Below are 19,958 nucleotides of genomic sequence, written 5' to 3'. Positions count from 1 at the left end.
TGCTTATAAGGTGATGGGGGTGGGGGGCCTGCACTTCTTTAATCTGGGGGGCGGTCTCAGGTGCTCTCTTGATGATCTTCTCAGGAATGAAGAATGCTAAAATCTTCCATGGGGGGGGTTAGTTTGGTAAAGAGCTCAAAGATATTGTTATGCTTATCCCTTGAGGCAGAACCAGGATCCTGCCCCAAGGCTAAACTATTGTTTCTTGACTGTTCCTCCCTTATCTCTGCATCCCCTCCCTTCCCTGATTAGCAACTGTTTGAATCTGCCCTTGGGAACTCAGGGAAGATCATGGGGCCTGGAGTCTTTTCCCAACAAACAAGAAACAGGAGACATGGGACAGGCTTCCATGCCCAGGTGCCCCACAGGGTCCTGCTCAATTTCACCACTAGGCCCTGACCCTGACACTAACTATGGCCCTGAGCTGTCTGTAATGGCCTGAGCTTTCCTTAACTATGGATTTAACTCTCTAACTAAGGTCCTAATGCTGTACCTAACTCAGGACTGAGGCTGTCCTAATTAAGGCCCAGACGATGTCCTTAACTAATGGCCTGAACTGTCTCTAAGGCCTTGACACAGACCCTAAGTAAGATCCTTATGCTGTCCCTAAGGCCCAGAGGCTGTCCCTAACAAAGGCCCTCATGTTATCTTTAACTGAGCCCCCCACTCTGTCCCTAAGGACTTGACTGTTTTTAACTAAGGCCCTGAGTCTGTCTTTAACTAATGGCCTCTTTCCCTAACTATGCCCTGATGCTGGCCCAAAATGTCTCTTACTAAGGTCTTAACCTTACTAAGGTGAGGCCCTAAATCTGTCCATAACTAAGTCCCTGACACTGTCCCTAAGACCCTCAAGTTATCTTTAACTGAGGTCCTGACATCACTAAGGACTTGATGCTCTAAGAACCTGAGACTCTCTTTAACTAACGGCCTCACTCTTTCCATAACTATACCCTGATGCTGGCCCTAAAAAAGGCCCTGACGCTGGCCCTAACAAATGCCGATGCCATCCTTAATGTAGGCCTTAATGCTGTCAATAACTAAGGCCCTGATGCTGTCCCTTATAGCCTAAGCTATCACTAAATAACGCCCTGATTCTGTCTGTAACTAAGGCCCTGAATATGTCCCTAAATAAGCCCCTGATGCTGTCCCTAACTAATGACCTGAACTATCTCTCATTAAGACCCTCAAGTTATCTCTAACAGAGGCCCTGAAGCTGGCCCTAACTAATGTCCTGACGCTGGCCCTAACTGAGGCCCTGAGGCTTTTCCTAACTAAGGACTTGACGATATATCTACTTGAAACCCTGACACTGTCAGTAACTAAGTATCTGACTCTTACCCTAACTAACACCCTAACTTTGTCCCTAACTAAAACTCTGACACTATTTATAACTATGGCCCTGACCTGGCCTGAACTAAGGCTCTGAAGATGTCCCTTAGTAACAGCCTAAACTGTGTCTAACTAAGGCCATCAAGTTATCTCTAACTGAAGCCTTGACGCTGTGCTTAACTAAGGCGTGTGGCTGTCTCTAACAAAGTCCCTGACGCTGTCCCTCACTAGCACCCTAATGCTGGCCCTAACTTAGACCCTGACAATGTCCCTAATAACTTTAAATGTCCCTCAGTTGTCCATGATCCTGTGTAGAACTAAGACCCTGAATATGTCCCTAAGTAAGTCTCTGACCCTCTCCCTAAGGTCCTGATACTGTCCCTACTCAAGTCACCAACGCTGCCTATAATAGTGGCCTGACTTTTTCCCTAACACACTTTTGTTGTCCCTAATGCCCTGACACTAGTCCTAACTATGGCTCTAATCCTGGCCCTAACTAAGACCCTGATGATGTCTCTAATAGCCTTAAATGTCCCTCAGTACCATCCTGATCCTGTCTATAACTAAGGCCTTGAATATGTCCCTAAGTAAGTCTCTTACGCTGTCCCTAAGGCCCTGAAGCTGTCTTTACCTAAGGCCTTGAGACGGTCTATAATAATGGCCTGAATCTTTCCCTAACCAACACCCTGATGCTGTCTTTAGCTAAGCCCACACACTGGCCATAACTACGGCCCTGACACTGCCCTTTCTAAGGCTCTGATGATGTCCCTAAGGAACAGCCTGAACTATGTCTAACGAAGGCCCTCAAGTTATCTATAACAGAGGCCCTGACACTGTCCCTAACTTAGGCCTTGACACTGTCCCTTAGGGCTTAAGCAGTCAATAACTAATGCCCTGATTCTATCTTTTTCTAAAGCCCTGAATATGTCCCTAAGCCCCTGACACTGGCCATAACTAATGTCTTTATGCTAGCCCTAACTGAGGCCCTGAAGCTCATCCTAACTAAGGACTTGACACTATATCTACTTTAAAGATTGACACTGTCCTTAATGAAGGACCTGACTGTTTCCCTAACTAACACTCTAATTTCGTCCCTAATTAATGCCCTGATACTGGTTCTAACTATGGCTCTGATCCTGTCTTTAACTAAGGCTCTGAAGATATCCCTAAGTAACAACCTGAACTGCATCTAACTAAGGCCCTGTTGCTATCCCGCACTAGCGCCCTGATGCTGGCCCTAAAGTAAGGCCCTGACACTGTTTTTTACTAATGGCCTGACTCTTAACTAACACCCTAATGCTGTCCCTAACTAATGCCCTGACACTGGTCCTACCTATGGCTCTGATGCTGGCCCCAACTAAGGCCCTGACAATGTCCCTAATAGCCTTAGATGTCCCTCAGTATTGCCCTGATCCTGTCCATAACCAAGGCACTGAATATATCCCTAAGTAAATCTCTGACACTCTCCTAACTAAGGCCCTGACACTGTCTCAATTATGACCTGAATCTTTCCTTAACACCCTGATGCTGTCCCTACTAACGACCTGACACTGGTCATAACTACAGCCCTGATGCTGCCCTATCTGAGGCCCTGAAAATGTCCCTAAGTAACAGCCTGAACTGTGTCTAAGGCCCTCAAGTTATCTCTAAATGAAGCCTTGACACTGTCCCTTATAACCTAAGCTGTAACTAACACTCTGATCCTATCCATAATTAAGGCCCTGGATATGTCCCTAAAGAAGTCTCTGGAGTGTCCCTAACTAATGGCCTGAAAAGTCTCTTACTAAAGCCCTCAAGATATCTCTGACTGAGGCCCTGACACTGTCCCTAGCTAAGGCCCTGATGCTGGACCTTACTGAATTCTGCTGCTGTCCCTGAGGCCTTGAAGATGTCCCTAACGAACAGCCTGAACTGTGTCTAACTAAGGCCCTCAAGTTATCTCTAACTGAAGAATTGACCTGTCCCTAACTAAGGACATGATGATGTCCCTAATACCCTTACATGTCTCTCAGCATCGCCCTGATCCTGTCCATAACTAAGGCCCTGGAATGTCCGTAAGTAATTCTCTAAGGCTGCCCCTAACTAAGGTGCTGAAGCTGTCTCTACCTAAGGCTCTGACACTCTGTCTTGACTCTTTCCCTAACATCCTGACACTGGTCCTAACTACAGACCTGACACTAACTCTATTAAGGCCCTGATGTTGTCCCTAAGTAACAGGCTGAACTATGTCTAACTAAGACCCTCAAGATATCTCTAACTGAAACACTGATACTGTCCTTCACTAAGCCCCTGACGCTGTCCCTAGCTAATGGCCTGAGCTATAACTTACTAAGGCCCTAACCATGTCCCTAAAGATCCTGACACTCTAACTTAGGCCTTGACAGTCACTTATAGCCTAAGCTGTCACTAAATATCACCCTGATCCTGTCCATAACTAAGGTCCTGAATATGTCTCTTAGTAAATCGCTGACAATCTCTCTAATGGCCTGAATTGTCTTACTAAGGCTCTCAAGTTTTCTCTAACAGAGGCCCTGATGCTGTCCCTAACTAAGGCCTGAAGATGGCCCTAGCTAACACCCTAACACTGGCCCTTGCTAACGCCCTAATGCTGGCCCTAATTAACACCATGAAACTGGTCCTAACTATGGCCCTGATCCTGTCCATAACTAAGGCCCTGAATATGTCCCTAAGTAAGTCTCTGCCACTATCCTTAACTAAGGCCCTGACCCTGTCTAAATAGTGGCCAGACTCTTTCCCTAACACACTGATACTCTCCCTCACTAACTCCCCAACAATGGTCATAACTATGGCCCTGATGCTGCCCTATCTAAGGCCCTGATGATGTCCCTAACTAACAGCCTGAACTGTCTCTTACTAAGGTCCTCAAGTTATCTCTGAGGTCCTGACACTGTCCCTAATTAAGGCCCTGACACTGGCCCTTACTAAGGCCTCACCCTGGGGTTGTTCCAGGCTGCTGGGCAGTTTTCTCTTGTCCACATCTCTGGCCAGATGCCTGCCATTGGCCAATCTAAGATTCTGTGATGCAGTGGTCCCATGTGGGATGTACCTTAGTAGGCTCACCTGCGGGAGGAGGGTCATGGCCACTCTGCCCTCCAAGGGACCACGGCTCAGGGTAGGAATCTCTCAGCCAGTGTCTGAACAAAGGGTTCTATGTCCTTGTTTGTTCTAAAACCCTTGGAGTTACCTCTAACATTTTTTTTTTTTTTTTTTTGCGGTACATGGGCCTCTCACTGTTGCGGCCTCTCCCGTTGCGGAGCACAGGCTCTGGACGCACAGGCTCAGCGGCCATGGCTCACGGGCCCAGCCGCTCTGTGGCATGTGGGATCTTCCCGGACCGGGACACAAACCCGTGTCCCCTGCATCGGCAGGCGGACTCTCAACCACTGCGCCACCAGGGAAGCCCCTAACATTTTTTAAATGGATCTCCCCCTTGGCATATTTACAATATAAATTATTTACGGCATTAAAATTCAGGAATGACATTATTAGAATGAGCAGGAAGACACAGGATGCCCCACCACCACCAATGATCTATTACTTGGAGGATCTTAAAATTCTGATAAGAAGGAGATTCGAGAGCGGGACGTTCGGCTTGCAAGCGGGAACTTCTTAGTTGTAAACGGAGAAAGAATGATTTAAAAATGGGTTTTGGAGCTTCCCTGGTGGCGTAAATAAATCAGGTAAATCTGAGCCTGAAACGCAAGAGAGAGGGGAGGAGATGAGAATTGGTGATGGGGAGAAGCAGGGGGAGTCCACATTCAATCTCAGGCTGAGAGTCTGGGTTAATCTCCAACGAAGGTAAGGACCACCAGGAGCTAGCCCCACTGGCTTTGTCACCTGGTGTGGGGATTGGGGAGAGCCAAACCACCATGGCCACTCTCAGAGAAGTAAAGAAGGTGAGAGGGCACCCCTGGCAGCCAGATTGAAAGTGGTCACTGCTATGAAATAAGATGCCCTTTTCAGAAAAGTGAAGGATGTTCTCTTCATTCTCAAAGACTTGCAAATACTCTGTGTTTTTCTGGAGGCATGCTGAAGCCTTCAGCGTTTGAGGGCAGTAATGGAAGGAATCTGGGCTCAAAACAATCCAGCACTCACTCCTTGAGGGTGCTGAGGATGACCAGTGTCCACCCCTTGGGTGCTGTGGGGCCTGAAATCCCCATATCACCTAGGATGGGAGGGGCCACACACACACTCCCCTGGACCAGCACGGGGCTGGGCTGGTGGGCTACAGACCTTTATCAGAGACATGATTTACAAACATCTTGTGCAATTTTGGATGGTGGATTATCTTTTTCCTTGCTCCTTTTATTCACAACAGTTTTTCGTTTTGAGGAAGTCCAATTCATCTATTTTGTCTTTTGTTGCTTGTGCTTTTGGTAGCAGATCTAAGAAATCATGGCCAAATCCAAGGTCATGAAGATTTACTCTCATGTTTTATTCTCCGAGTTTTATAATTTTGGTTCTTACATCTAGGCCTTTGATCCGTTTTGAGTTGATTTTGTATACAGGGGGAGGTAAGGGTCCAACTTTATTCTTTTGCATGTGGGTATCCTGTTGTCCCAGTACCTGTGCTAACTGTTTGGGAGAAAATATTTGCAAATGATGCAACCGACAAGGGCCTAATTTCCAAAATATACAAACAGCTCATACAACTCAAAAAAAAAAATCCAAAAATGGGCAGAAGCTCTAATTAGACCTTTCTCCAAAGAAAACATACAGATGGACAACAGGCACAAGAAAAGATGCTCCACATCGCTAATTATTAGAGCAATGCAAATCAAAACTACGATGAGGTACCACCTCACACACTGGTCAGAATGGCCATCATTAAAACGTCTACAAATAACAAACGCTGGAGGGGGTGTGGAGAAAAGAAAACCCTCCTACACTGTTGGTGGGAATGTGAATTGGTGCAGTCACTATGAAAAACAATATGGAGGTTCCTCAAAAAACTAAAAATAGAGTTGCCATATGAACCAGCAATCCTACTCCTGGGCATATATCCAGACAAAACTATAATTCAAAAAGATACACACCACTGTGTTCATAGCAGCACTATTCACAATACCCAAGACATGAAAACAACCTGAATGTCCATCAACAGAAGAATGGATAAAGAAGATGTGGTATATATATATATATATATATATATATATATATATATATATATATATATATATATATATATATACACACATATACACACACACACACAATGGAATGCTACTCAGCTATAAAAAGAGTGAAATAATGCCATTTGCAGCAACATGGATGGACCTAGAGATTATCATACTAAGTGAAGTAAGTCAGACAGAGAAAGACAAATACCATATGATATTACTTATATGTGGAATCTAAAATGACACACAAATGAACATATCTACCAAACAGAAACAGATTCATAGATATAGAAAACAGACTTGTGGTTGCCAAGGGGAAGAAGCCGGGAGGGATGGATTGGGAGTTTGGGATTAGCAGATGCAAACTATTATATATAGGATGGATAAACAACAAGCTCTTACTGTATAGCATAGGGAACTATATTCAATATCCTGTAGTAAACCATAATGAAAGAGTATATATATTTATATATCTGAATCACTTTGCTGTACAACAGAAATTAACACAACATTGTAAATCAACTATACTTGAATAAAATAAATTTTTTAAAAATTAAGTTGAGGGCTTCCCTGGTGGCGCAGTGGTTAAGAACCCACCTGCCAATGCAGGGGACACGGGTTCGAGCCCTGGTCCGGGAAGATCCCACATGCCGTGGAGCAGCTAAGCCTGTGCACCACAACTACTGAGCCTGTGCTCAAGTCTGTGAGCCACAACTACTGAGCCGCGTGTCACAACTACTGAAGCCTGCACAGCTAGAGCCCGTGCTCCACAACAAGAGAAGCTATCTCATTGAGAAGCCCATGCACCACAACAAAGACCCAATGGAACCAAAAAAAAATAATAAATAAATTAAAAAAAAAATAAGTTGAGATCATAAAAGTGCCTTCAAACTAACTGGTATAAAGTAGGCCTTATTCCTCTTGTCCTTTCATACTGGGACAAATGTATAAATAGACAGAAACTAAACCAGGATTACTCCAGTCTGAACTCATATCACACAGAACTTTAATTGTTGAACAAACCATTAACACCAGTTATACCATTGGGATGTCCTGATGCAGTATCAAGGTTGTAAAGGTTGTATCAAAGTTGTATCAAGCCTGCAGAATCCACTATCCACTATATATGGAAATTCAAACCGAAATGAAGCCAAATATCCCATGACTTCTCCAAAACTAGTTATACGACAATCAACTGGAAACCATATACAATCAAATGAATGTAGACAGAAACAACTATACCCTTCCTTTTTTCTCTTTTTAGATGAGGATGATATTTAAGGTGATGTCTTGGGCCATTTCAGGGAGTTACTCAATTTCCTGGGTATCTTCCATGCACACAGGAGGTACACATGTCATTTAACTTGTTTGTGCAACTATGTGAAGGTAGTTAATACCACAAAACTGTATACTTAAAATGAATTAAATGCTAATGTCATGTTTTGTATTTTTAATAACAATGAAAAAAAAAAGCGTAGTGCTGATATTTGTTACAACATAAATGAACATTAAAAACATCCTTAGTGGGAAAAAGCCATACAGAAAAGGCCACCCAGATCCCATATTTATCTTGTCTGCTTTAAATCCATCAAGGTTGTCCAAATGAGAGAAAAACTCAGTAATGGTTCCAGAAAAAGAAAACTAGATCAGGATGGAAAAAGACATTTTCATACAGTTGGGATAGCAGGTGAAAGTTGATGTGGGCCTGTGTATTAAATTATAATGTGGAAATCATGATTTCCTCATTTAGGGGTTATGTGTTAGTTCCTCAGGAGAATGTCCCTGTTCTGGGCAAAACACACTGAGCATTTTGTGTGAAGTGGCAGATGTGAGTACTTTTTGCCATTATTGAAAGTTTTCCGTACACTTTAAATTACTGGAAAGTGAATTACTTTTCAAAACAACCATGTCAATACCATACCAGAAAATCCGATAAGACAGCCATCAAACTTTATTATAGAGGCCAAGACTTAACCAGACCAAGTTCAACCAAAGTTGTGATACTTATTTCCCTTGTAGGAGTACACACATGATATTAAGAGGCACCATGGGAAGAGTATATTAGTAGCTACCATGTCTTTGGTCCTGTGGATTACCTGGGATGCAGTAGAAACAGTGAGCTTTTAGCATTACAATTTTTCACATTACTTCAAAAAGCATGTTAAAAAAATAAATTCAGTAAAGTTGCAAAGTATGGAATCAATACGCATAAATCAGTTTTGTTTCTATACACTAATAACAAACAATCAGAAAAATTAAGAAAAGAATCCCATTTACAATTCCATCGGAAAGAACAAACTGTTTAGGAATAAATTTAACCAAGGATATGAAAGACCTATACTCAGAAAACTATAGGACACTGATAAAGAAATTGAAGACACAATAGAAAACAATATTCCATGCTCATGCATCAGAAAAATTACCATCATTAAAATGTTTATTCTGCCCAAAGCCATCAACAAACAGTGCCAGGAAAACTAGACACCAGACTCCAAAGAACGACACTGGTCACCATCTACACTGCACAAAAACTGACTAAAAGCCCAAAAGGTTCCATATTAAACCCTTTCTCTCCTGGGTCCCCTGAAGATGCACCCCCCCCACCCAGCAGTCAGCTGCACTGGAAGTTTCTGCCCACCTGCTCATTTCTTCCTCTTGTGGCATCTCCTCACCAGTGGGTCCTGAGAAAATCCAGCTCCTGTCAGTGTGGACACTGCCCAATGGTCCAGAAACCTAAGCCCTGATGGGAGACAAAGCTCCTTGTCCATTTGTCATGGAGCAAAGTCTGTGGGCAGGCTGCACCTGTGCCCGCAGGGTCAGAGAGGTGGGTTCAGCGCCCCCTGTGGGACATCAGAGAAGTGCCGGGAGCACCACACAAACCCAGAGGCCTCATCCCAAATGCAGTTCTGCTTGCTGTATGTACTAAAATTGAAAATCCAAACTAAAATGGAGCCAAGTATCTCACCATATCTTCTCAAAAGATAGTTAAGGAACAATTAATTAGAAACTATATGTAATGAAATGAATGTAGACACAAACTTTACAACTTAAACCAAAATTCACTCAAAATTCCCATAGACAAATTTAAATTAACAAACTATAAAAATTCTAGAATCTGAGAACAGAAGAAAATCTACATGACCTTGGGTCTGGTGATCCATTTTAAAACACACACCAAAAGTCTATCAACAAAAGAAAAATAATTAATAATGTAGACTTTATAAAATTAAAAATTTCTACTCTATGAAAGACCCTATTAGGAAAACCACAAACTGGAAGAAACTATTTCCAAAACACATATCTGATAAAGGATTTGTACGCAATTAAAACTTGGTAAAGATTGAAACACACACCTGGCCAAAGAAGATAAACAGTAAATAAGCATACAACAATATACTCAAGATGCTGGTGGAATGCATGTACAACCTACTTTAGAAGACAGTTTGGCAGTTTTTTCCAAATCTAAACAGTCTCACCTTAGGATCCAAGAAGAATACCTCTTGTATTTAGACAACTGTTTTGAAAAACTGTGTTCAAACAAAAACTAGCATTAAGTAATGCACAGCATCTCTATTCATAATGGCTAAAAACTTAAAGATATCAGGATGTCCTTCTGTAAATGAATTCGTAAGCAAATTAGAGGACATACATCTCAAGGGGAGCAGAATACACCACCCTAAAATATGCCCATTTGACAAAAAGATTATTTTGGACTGATTAAACAAAAAAATAGTAGACCCAGGAGAATCCTTGAAAACCCAGTAGAAAATGCCCTTTTGTGAAGTAAATTTACATTTACTAAGGATATCTCCATTTGTAAGGGTGTGTCCCTCTCTGGACCAGGAATTGAATGATGACTAAATATCAAGAAAAACTTGTCGAAGGAATAGGCCTGGATGTAAATCTGCATAACAACCATACCCTTGTTTACTGTGCTTTGCCTAATAATCTCCCTTAAATGGCTTCCTCCATTCCCTAACATCTTTCTTTTGTTCTCAGCTGAAGGTAGCATTTAAGGTAATGGCTTGGGCCATTTCAGAGAGTGACTCAGTTTTCCTGGGTATCTTTCAAGTATACAGGAGGTATGCATGGTGTATATTAAACTTCCTATTGTTTTTCTCCAGTTCATCTCCCTTTCATTACAAGGGGGGGGGTTCCCAATGAAGAACATAGAAGAGTAGAGGGAAAATTATTTTCCCTCTCATAAAATGCAATGCAACAGCATTCGGAGATATAAAGGAATGAACCATCAACCCGTGCAAAAGAAAAAGGATAAATCTAACACATTGCTAAGTGAAAGAATCCAGTCTGAAGTGCTACACACTGTATGACCTCATTTATATGACATTCTAGAAAAGGCAAAACAGACATGGTAAACAGTTTATGGAATATGTGGTTGAAATAGTCCATATGATACTTTAGTGGTGAATACCTGTCATTATGCATTTGTCTACATCCACAGATTTTTACAACCCAACAAGTAAATTATAATCTATTCAAATTTAGTTACTTAGGATATGGGAGTGTCAAAGACTGGAGTACAGAATATAACAAAGAATCTAACTGATTTACAAATGTATGAAAAAACTCACTGTTGGTGGTGGAGTTACAGACAAAGGGAGAAGGTTACAATATCCATGTCATAACAGATCAGGTTGGAGACATCAGTATAAACTATCTTTAGCCTAATAGAGATACACATAGTTCCACATGGAAATCTTTATAATTATATGTATATGTATAGGCTGGGATACGTGCATATATTTCCATGCATTATCAACTGAGCCTATTTAGCTCCCACATGTAAGTTTTTAATACTGTTCTCTAATAAAAGGAACAGGGCTCTTTGAAGAAAGGGCTGATACTAGGACTGAGACAGTAAATATGTGAAGCAGGATAATCTTAAAATATCAGAAAGTGAAAAAGTACCAAAAAAAAAAAAAACCCCACTTAAGAAAAATTATGTAAAATGAGAACAGGAGCAAATGGAAAAAGCTCTCAATAGCCAAAGCAAGAATGAACTAAACAGTCTAATAATGCAGTACTGGATTATAACCAGAAGTTTACAATAATTGTTCACATGTCCAAAAATAAATTACACAGTTTTCTATGAATGGTGTTAAATAGAAATCTCCTTTGCAGAAAGATTCTAAACAATTCACATAGACACTCAGCTGTCCATCAAGGATGTGAAGCTAACTCCCCTCTCCTCAACTGTGGGTTCTGCATTATGACTTCCTCTTAAATAAGACACACAGGATGGACGTGGGAAAAAATTAACCTCACTGTGGGAAAACTTGACAAACACTACCTCACCGAGGTGACCAAATTTAAGAATATAAGTGATGAATTCCCTTGAGAGCCTGTCCTCTTGATATATTGTGAAGAGGAAGCACTTTATCTCTGTAATCTGCATTTTCAAAAGCCAAGTCTAATCACAACAAAAACACCAAGAAAACCCCAGTGCAGGGCAGTCTACAAAATACCTGACCAGTCCTCCTCCACACTGTCAAGGTCATAGAAACAAGTAGAGTCTGAGCAACTGTCAAGGCCCAGGAGAGACTAAACAGACATTATGACCACATGTCCTTTGTGATCCTGGAACAAGGAAAGGTATAACAAAGGGAACATGAATATAGACTTCAGTTAATAATAAAGTATCAATATTTGTTCATTATTTGTGATGATTCTGTAGAAAATTAGACAGGAAAAATTAAAAGTCACATAAGAGAAACCTATTGTAACAAACTGGAAATCTAGAGGAAACAGGTGATTTCTTTGTAAAAACACATTACCAAAATGGACCCTAAATTAAGGAAAATACAAAAAGACTAATTAAACACTGAGGAACCTCTTCCCCCTACTGGTTATCCTCTTATCACTGTTCCAGGGTTTCCCTCTCCCAGGACAGGGAGGGAACAGGCACAGAGCTGTTTGGCAGCTCCCCAAATATCTGACCCCACCCAGTATCTTCATCTCCCCCAGCCATGCCCCACCCAGTGAGGACACCTGAGGATGGATCAGGAATTTGATTCAGATGTGTCAACTAGGACTTTTTCTTATTCCCAGTTGTAATGCCAACTGGCCCGAGGCAGGGGAACACAATCAGATTCACAGGTTGCATCAGACCGAAACTCTCTGGACCACCCAGTTCCAGAAACTGACCTGGGGACTTTGCACCCGGCCCAGCCTTCCCGCCTTTCGAGGGGCGGGACTAACGGTCCCCCAGGATACCCGAAAAGACCACCAAATAAGGAATACCCTGCGCCCTCCCAGATTCACCACACCCCTTTCCCTTCTTCCCCTATAAAATCTTGCCCAACCCTCGCCCGGGTGCGACTTCTCGGGCCCCTTTCTCTCGGACCAGTGAACCTCACCCGGGAGCGCTCCCTAATAAAGCTCACTTGAAGCTTTCCTCTGTTTCGCGGTGCCGTTTGTTAAGATCCGACCTTACACCAGTGACTGGACACACTTACTGAAGTAAAATAAATTAGTATTTATTGTAAGGGTAGAAATAAATTAATACTGGCAAGTGGCAAGTTTAAGAATGGGTTTGGACCTGGCAGGTCCAGTGACTCATACTATCTCAGTGTGGTCTTGCTCCTTTCCAAAACTCTGTCCTGCTCAGTGCCTTTGGGTGACCCCATTCACAGGCACAGTCTCTCACTGCCCTTGGACCAACAGCAATTCTAGGCTGACAACCACTCACCATCCTTTTTCCAAGAAAGAGCTTCTCCTTTTCTTGGGTACCAAGAAAAGTCATGGTTTTAAATTCCTTTGGCCTGGCTTGGGTTACATTCTCACCCTTGACCCATCACAGGAACCAGAAGATGTAAAATGGGACTGGCTAGATGTGGGTTGTAAACCCATCTTCGAGCTGGGTGGAACATTCTTCTGGAACTGTTTGGACTGGAAGCAGGTGAGATGTAATTCCCAAAGGAAAACTGAGGCACTAGACTTGGGCATGAGAACAGATGCTGGCTGAGAGAAAGCAGCAGATTCTATGTCAATGACAGCTCACTGCACAGCACCCTTTATCCAAAAGGAAAAAAGGGGTTCACTTAGGGTCAGGGGCTGCAGCTACTCATCCAGTGTGCTCTTACTGCCCTCTCAAGACTGCAAGAAGTTCTTTCACTTGCTGAAAAGGCAGGATCGTTGGTGGTGGTAAACTCAAGCCTCCTGCCTTGGGCATCAGGTCCTCACATCTCAGGGTTTGGCCCATGATAGCCTATGTGCCCTCAGAAGACACACAGACCTCATTCCTGCCCCTGAGAGGTGGGAACCCTTGAGTCATGCCATCTCCCTGGCCATATTAATTACCCTGAAGAACAATGCTGCTCATTTTCCAGTTTCTTCTCTGTCCTTTACTAAGGGAAGAAACCAAATGCTAGGGTGGTAAGGAAACTCTTGTGCAACGAAGTAATGGGAGGTTCAAGAATTATTCCATGCTGGGCTTCTCTGGTGGCGCAGTGGTTGAGAGTCCGCCTGCCGATGCAGGGGACACGGGTTCGTGCCCCGGTCTGGGAAGATCCCACATGCCGCGGAGTGGCTGGGCCCGTGAGCCATGGCCGCTGAGCCTGCGCGTCCGGAGCCTGTGCTCCGCAACGGGAGAGGCCACAACAGTGAGAGGCCCGCGTACGGGGTGGGGGGGAAGAATTATTCCATGCCATGGAATCCATAATTGGCAGGCTTTCCAGAGGCCACATGGATGCATATGGCTCTCAAGACCATGCAGCCTCAGTATGAACCTCCCATTGGGAGGCCCAGTTACTCCCATATCTTTGATTCTTAATGAATATGAATGTCAAAATTTCTAACAACCGAAGGGACAAAGGATTGCAGGGCCATGGTCTGCTGTATGGTTGTTGTGTCAGGGACACACTCAAATGTTTAGCGTTATTACCTCTCTTGGCAGGCTATGAGACTGTGAAGGCTGTGAAGAGGAGGACCTTTTCTCAACCATATGGACACTGATAGTTGAAACATCTCAAAGGAATGTCTGCACTGCCCAGGTAGCTGTTCCATTGCCCAGCAGCATGGTCAGCTCAGTAATTGTCCATGGGGTCTTGACAGGGCCCAGGCTGGACTGAGCTAGAGGACCACAGATGCCTGCCTGGATGCTCAGAGGTCAAGGACTGTCCTGCCTGAGACTTGATTGTCTATTGATGCCCACTCAGATGGGACAAAGCATGCCTGCAGTCCCAGGAGGGTCCCACCAGCCCTCAAGTAGGCTGGGGGCTGGCAGGTTGCTACACCCAGTCCTGTATAAATCCACACATATCCATTGAGTACCCTCCTGTCTGGGCTCTGCTAGAACCTGGGGCTGCCCAGGCAGAGTGGAGCGAGCACCACCTTTCCCAGATGGGAGGGCAGGAAGAAACCTGAGTGACTTGACACCTTCCACAACCCTTGACTAACATCGAGTTTGATTTGAAACACTCGGAAACAGTACAGACATTTCATTCTTCTCTCAGAGCCCAGGACTGGGGGATAGAAAAACAGTGGTCCAGCTCAACTCCCTGACTCACGTGTGACCCTGGGCAAATCGTGTCCATCCTAGAGACCTCAGAGAGGAGAAGGGAAGAGCAAAGGGGGCCAGTTATGCTTAAACCTAACCCTAACCCTAAAGAAATCTAACCTCTAACCCTAACACCCTAAGCCCAGACCCCTAGACCCTCTACCCTGACTCTCCAACCCTGACCCCTGACCCCTAAACCCTGACACTGACTTAAACCCCAGACCTAAACCCTAGCCTAGTGGATACTGAGGGTATATACCCTGGAATAAACCAAGCGATTCATGACCTTGCATTTAGCAATAGTTTCTTATATCTCAAACTAAAGCTCAAGCAATGAAAGAAAAAAATAGATCAACTGGAGTTCCTCAAAATTACAAACCTTTGTACATCAAAAGAGGCTATCCAGAAAGTAAAAGACAGCCCAAAGAATGGAAGAAAATATTGGCACATTGTATCTGACGAGAGCCTTTATCCAGAATCTATCAAGAACTTTTACCACTCAACAAAAGAGCAACCCAATTTTTTAAATGGACAAAGGACTTGAATGGCCTGCTCTCCAGACAAGGCATACAAATGGTCAGCAAGCACATGAAGAGATGTCAAACATCAGTAGTCGTGATGGAAATGCAAATTAAAACCACAACTTCTCACACACATTAGAATGGTTATATTAAAAATAAATAAAAATAACAAATGTTGGCAACAATGTAGAGAAATTGGAACTCTTAAACTTTACTTGTGGAAATGTAAAATGGTGCAATCTATGTGTGCTAAATTTTGGCATTTTCTCAAAAATATAAAAATGTAATTATCATAGGTTTCAACAACTCCACTCCTAGATATATACCCAAAGAATTGAAAGCAGGTGTTCAAATAAAAACTTGTACACCAATATTCATAGTAGCACTATTCATAATAGCCCAAGGTAAAAACAATTAAAATGTCCACCAATGGGTGAATGGATAAGCAAAATAGGGTAGATCCATAAGATGCATTATTCTGCCATATAAAGGAATAAAGTAAAATGGTGCAAGCAGCTGTGGAAAACAGTAGGGGGGCTCCTCAAAAACTTAAACATAGAATTAACGTAGAATCCCTCAATTCCACCCCGGGGTATACACCCAAAATATTTAAAAGCAAGGACAGGAACAGGTATTTGTACACCATATTCATAGCAGCATTATTCACAGTAGCCAAGAGGTGGAAGCAACTGGAGTGTCCTTCAGCAGATGAATGGATAAACATAATGTAGTATATACACAATGGAATGCAATTCAACCTTTAAAACTAAGGTAATTCTCACACAGGCTACAATGTGGTTAAACCTTGAAGTCATTACGCTAAGTGAAACAAGCCAGACACAAAAGGACAGACATTCTGAGTCCACTAGTATGAGATATCCAGATAAGTCAAATTCAAAGACAAAAAGCAGAATAAGGTTGCCAGGAGTTGAAGGGAATGTGTTTAATGGTTACAATTTCACTTGGGGAAAATGAAAAAGTTCTGGAGATGGATGGTAAGGATATTTTTACAACAATGTGAATGACCATAACGCTATAGAAGTGTATACTTAAAATTATTTAAATGATGTTATATTTTTAAATCACAATGAAAAAAAAATGATACATGTTAACGGCATAGAAAAACACTGAAAACCTCCTAAGTGAAAGAAGCCATACATAAAAAGTCACACAGATCATACTCATCTTGTACACTTTAAATTCACGAAGGTTTTCAAAACGAGGGAAAGCCCCAGTGATGGTTCCAGAAAAGGAAAACTGGATTAGAATGGAAAAAGACATTTCCACAAAGGTGGGGCAGCTGCTGAAAGTTGAAGTGGTCCTGTGGATAGGATTGTAATGTGGAAACCATAATTATTCCTCATTTGGGGGCTATGTGCTGGTTCCCTGGGAGAACCCAGGGTGTTTGGTGTGAACGTCCTAGAAAACTTTGTACTGCTATTTAAAGTTTAAACATTTGAAATTTACTAGAAAATAAATTACTTTTCAATACAACCATGTCAGTAACATGCCAGAAAATCAGAGATGACATCAAACATTGCTATAGAGGCCAAGACTTACCCAGACCAAATTCAACCAAAGTGGTGATGCTAATCGCCCTTGTAGGAGTCCCCATGGTATTAAGAGGCACCGTGGTAAGATTATATTAGTAGCCACTATGTCTTGGGTGCTGTGGATGACCTGGATATAGTTGGAACAGTAGGATTTCTGAATTCTAGTTTTCTACGTAAAACCACCAAAAGACTGTCAGAACTAAAAAATGAGTTCAATAAAACTGCAGGATCATTTGTGATTCTATACACTAATAATCAACTATCAGAAAGAGAAATTAAGAAAACAATTCCATTTACCATTGCACCCCCCAAAAAGCTAGCAGTAAATTTAACCAAGGACTTGAAAGACCTGCACACTGAAAACTGTAAGACATTGATGAAAGAAACTGAACAGACACCAAAAACTGGAAAGATATCCCATGCTCATGGGCGAAAATATTGTTAAAATGTCCATTCTACCCAAAGCAACATACACAGTCACGACCAAAATTTCAATGACATTTTTCACAGAAACAAAAAACAATTTGTGTGGAGCCACAAAGGACGCAGAAGAGCCAAAGCGACGCTGAGAAAGGAAAACAGGCTGGAGGCATCTCCCTCCGTGACTTCAATCTACATTATGAAGCTAAAGGCACCAAAAAAGTGTGGAATTGGCACAGAAACAGGCACACTGGCCAGAGATCCCAGAAAGAAACCTACAGGTACGTGGTCAGTTAATTCACAAAAAAAGGAGCCGAGAACATACACCGCGGAAAGGACAGTTCCCTCAGTAAACGGTGCCGGGGAAAATGGACGACACACGCCAAGGAACAACACCGGCTAAAACCTGACTAAAACCCCACAACTTTCCACAACAAGCCATTCCAGTTCTGGGTCCTGTGAAGACAGACACCCCCCAAGAGTCGGCCGCACACAGGAACCTTCCCCCCTCTTCTCACTTCTCCTCACCTTTTCCGTCAGCCGCATCACCGCCCCGCCGGTCCTGAGGAGACGGGGCTCCCGTCAGCGTGAACTGGACTCCACAACGTCCCAAAGCCGAAGCCTCAGCAACTCCTGAGGAGACTTGGCTCCCATTAGCGTGGACTCGACCCTGTGTTGTCCCGAAGCCCCCGCGCTGTCAGCATGGACTCAGCCCCATGTGTTCCAGAAGCCAAAGCCCCCGCGGGTCCTGAGAAGACAAGATTCGCGTCAGCTGCCCGCGGAAGCCAGGTCCGCGGGCGGAACACGCGTTCCCAAGGGGGATCAGAGAGGCGGGCTCTGCGTTCCCTGCCAGCCAATGGGAAAGTGCAGACCAAGCCGCCCTCACAGTTTAGTGGAGACCCCACCCACTGAGGGCGGTTCTGCTAGATCCCTTAAACTGGAAATTCAAACTGAAATAGAGCCAATATCCCCTAATTTCTCCAAAACAGTTAAGGAACAATTAACTTGAAACAGTATGGAATGAAGTGAATGTAGACACAAACTTTAAAGCTGACACCAAAGTCACTGAAATTTATTAACAGTTAAAACGCGAAACTATCGAAATTACAGATATAAACATAGAAAATCTACATGACCTTGGGTTTGGTCTGTAGATAGTAAGTTTTGAGTTTTAACACACAGAAAGCCAATCCACAAAAGAAAAAAGTAATATTGTGGACTTTATAAAATTAAAGATTTCTACTCTGAAAGACCTTATTCAGAAAATCAAAAGACAAGCCACAAACTGGTAGAAAAATATTTGCAAAACTTGTATCTGATAAAGGATTTGGACTCAAAATAGACAAAGACCTGTAAAACAACCCCATTAAAAAAAAAAAAAAAGGGGTAAGGATCTGAACAGACACCCAGCCGAAAAGGATATACAGTAAAAATCATACAAAAACATGCTCAACATTATATAGCTTTAAGGAATTACAAATTAAAATCATGAGATAGCACACCTATTAGGACTGCTAAATTCAAAATATGACAATATCCACTGCTAGAGGGTGAGGAACAACAGGAACTCTCCCTCCTTGCTGGTGGGATGCACGTACAGCCACTTTCTAAGACAGTTTGGCAGTTTTTTCCAAACGTAAACAAGTCTCACCTTGGGATCCAACAATCACGCTCCAAGTATTTAGGCAACTGCTTTGAAAATCTATGTCCAAATGCAAACAAAGATGCAATTATGCACAGCAGCTCTACTCAAAACAGCTAAAAACTTGAAGAAATCAGAATGTCCTTCAATAGATGAATGCATAAGCAAATTGGGGTACATCCATGTCAAGGCGAGTAGAATATGCCACCCCAAAATATGCCTATCTGGCATAAGGATTATTTCAGTCTGCTAAAAACAAACAAACAAAAATTAAAAACTCTCAGAAAACTGAGAAGGACATTTACAGTAGAGAAATCTCCATTTATAAGGTCATGTCCCTCTTTGCACCAGAAATAGAAGGATAATTAAAACTCAAGTAACTCTTATCAATGGAGAAGTCCTGACTTAAATCTGCAAACAATCATACCCTAGTTTGCTGTGCTTTGCATGATAACCTGCCATGACTGGCTTCCCCCCTTCCCCAACATCATTCTTCTGTTTTTAGCTGAAGTAGGTATTTAAGGTGATGGCTTTGGTCATTTCAGGGAGTGACTCAGTTTTCCTTGGTATCTCCCCTGTATACAGCAGGTATACATGTTATTAAACTTCTGTTTTTCTCCTGGTAATCTATCTTTTATTACAGGGGTGGGGTGTCTCAATCAAGAACCTAGAAGGGTAGAGGGAAAATTGTTTTCCTCCCACGCACATGCAATGGAATACTACTCAACAGTAGAAAGGAATGAACCAACAACCTGTGGAAAGACGTGGATAAATCTTCAGTATATATTGCTAAGTGAAAGAACCCAGTCTCAGGAGGCTGCACACAGTATGACC

At 42.7% G+C, this 19,958-nt stretch overlaps 1 long non-coding RNA gene across 1 annotated transcript in view; it reads right to left on the bottom strand.

The window, feature by feature from the left end:
* Nucleotides 1-18,305, bottom strand: part of LOC125963432 (uncharacterized) — a 90,544-nt gene extending 72,239 nt beyond the window's left edge. Inside the window, exon 1 of the long non-coding RNA XR_007475418.1 lies at nucleotides 18,011-18,305. This is a non-coding gene — a long non-coding RNA (uncharacterized LOC125963432). The remainder of the gene's footprint in view (nucleotides 1-18,010) is intronic.
* Between the last annotated feature and the right edge of the window lie 1,653 nt (nucleotides 18,306-19,958).

This window comes from Orcinus orca, chromosome 2 (assembly GCF_937001465.1).
Source record: "Orcinus orca chromosome 2, mOrcOrc1.1, whole genome shotgun sequence".
In the NCBI taxonomy this organism is placed as follows: domain Eukaryota; kingdom Metazoa; phylum Chordata; class Mammalia; order Artiodactyla; family Delphinidae; genus Orcinus; species Orcinus orca.
The sequence above is the reverse complement of the archived record's forward strand: the minus strand, read 5'-3'. Positions and strand labels throughout refer to the sequence as shown.